The sequence below is a fragment of the Nannospalax galili genome, unplaced genomic scaffold, assembly GCF_000622305.1.
Source record: "Nannospalax galili isolate Female #2095 unplaced genomic scaffold, S.galili_v1.0 scaffold153, whole genome shotgun sequence".
In the NCBI taxonomy this organism is placed as follows: Eukaryota; Metazoa; Chordata; class Mammalia; order Rodentia; family Spalacidae; genus Nannospalax; species Nannospalax galili.
Window position 1 is genome coordinate 66,603 of NW_008333469.1, and position 1,961 is coordinate 68,563.

Here is a 1,961-nt window from a genome sequence, read left to right on the forward strand (position 1 = left end):
ACATATAATTAAAACATAATAAAATATTTAAAAGATATTTAAAATATCTTTTAAAAAGAATGATAGAACTAAAATGTTAAGGAAAGATAGGAAGAGATTAAATAAAATTATAAAATGTCATTAAGAAAAAATCCCAGGGGCTGGAGAGGTGATTCAGTGGTTAAGAACACTGGCTGCTCCTGCAGAGGATCTGGGTTCAGTTCCTAGTACCCACATGGCAGCTAAGAACCGCCTGTAACTCCAGATCCAGGGGATCTGATCCTCTGTTTCTGGTCTCCATGAACATTGCTCACATGGGTACACTTACATACATGCAGGCAACACTCACACACATTAAAACTATATATATTTTTTTTGGTCTTTTTGAGACAGGGTCTCCCTGTAGCCCCAGCTGGCCTAGAACTCAATATGTAGACCAGGCTGGCCTTGAACTCATGGAGATCTGCCTGCCTCTATCTACTAAGAGCTGGGATTAAAGGCATGCACCACCACACCCGGATTTTATTATTTTATTTTATGTGTATGAATGTATTATCTGCCTGTATGTGAGTGTACCTGTGTTGTGAAGTGCCCGCAAGCAGTCAGAAGAGGACATCGGATTCCCCTGGAACTGGAGTTATGAAAGATTGTTCGTGGCCATGTGGGTGCTGAGAACTGAACCCAGGTCCTCTGCAAGAGCAGCCAGTGCTCTTAACTACCAAGGCAACTCTCCAACCACCCAAAAAAGTTTTTAAAAGGAAAAATCCCCACAATGCCACCATTCCTGGTCATGAAACAGCCTATAATGCAGAGAGCAGGTCCTGGCTGCATTGAGTGACAGTAACAGATGCTGGATGTTCAGAAGGGTGGGTGGAAGGCATGTGCTTTTCCTCACTGCATCTCTGAAAAAAATAACTAAACCCACTGTGAGTCTGTATTTTAGGCAACTAGATCTAAAAATAACAGACTACCTCCTCATTCTTTCATGATCCAACTGGCCCCCACCTTCAGGGTCATTGCATATATGCCGTATCTAAATGGACAGTTTTCAGAAGTCCAAGTGCTTACAAGGGTCTCTTCCAAGCAAATGTCTTAGAGTTCTGACTTAAGAAATATACCAAGCCCTCCCACTAGCTCAGCTCCAGAAATCACTTAAATGGTTGCTGATTCACTGCCCTGAACCAGGTACTTTCAGTTTCATTTCTTCTAATCCATTATGACTGTTGCTGGACATTTCATTTCCTGATTTCAGAGAAATCCAAAAGTCTCATAGCATTGGAGAAAGAAATAAGAGACAAGTGACGAAGCCAATCCAGCCACCGTGAACAGCAAGAGCAGGTAGGAAGGCTCACTTCAGCTCTAGAGAGCTCTGCCTGGGGGCATGGGGCTCACAACACTGGGAAAGGGATCAAGGGTATTTAGTGTTCTGAGACACTGCTACATTCAGAGCAAGCTGTGTCAAGGGATCAGACCAAATTCTGAGGAGTGTGATCAAAACAGAAAGTCTCTAAGTACCAGTATTGGACTTTTGTTGAGCTAGGAATCAGGCACACAAAGCCAGGAAAACACACTAGGATCATTCCTCTCTGTTTGCGCTGTCTCTGTTGAATAGGGATACAATTAAATGGCCACAGTCATTAATGACACTTGCTCAGAACCTCCTACCACCGCTATGAAACAGAAAGGACTGCTTGTGGGTTATTTTCATGAGAAGGGAAAACAAGAACAGGATGCAAGATAAACAGCCACCGGGCACTGTGAAGGAGAAAGAGAAAACTCTGGGACGATCAGGAAAATAGCATGCTTTGTGTCATACATCTGAACTTGGCTTCTAAGTTTTCCCCCATCATCAGTAGGGCAGCCTGCCTCATTTCTAGTGCCTGCTCCCTCTTTACCCCTAGCCTGCTCCTGCAGGAGTCAGACCCAGGACCAAAGGCAGGTCTCTGTCTACTCTGCCTCCTTCCTGTCAGTCCCTCAGACTT

The 1,961-nt window shown here is 44.0% G+C and overlaps 1 protein-coding gene across 1 annotated transcript in view; it reads left to right on the plus strand.

The window, feature by feature from the left end:
• The first annotated feature begins 1,200 nt into the window (after nt 1-1,200).
• LOC103730103 (guanylate-binding protein 1-like) overlaps nt 1,201-1,961 on the plus strand; it is a 29,837-nt gene continuing 29,076 nt past the window's right edge. Inside the window, exon 1 of the mRNA XM_017796951.2 lies at nt 1,201-1,317. The gene's annotated coding sequence lies outside the window, so the exon portion shown is untranslated. The remainder of the gene's footprint in view (nt 1,318-1,961) is intronic.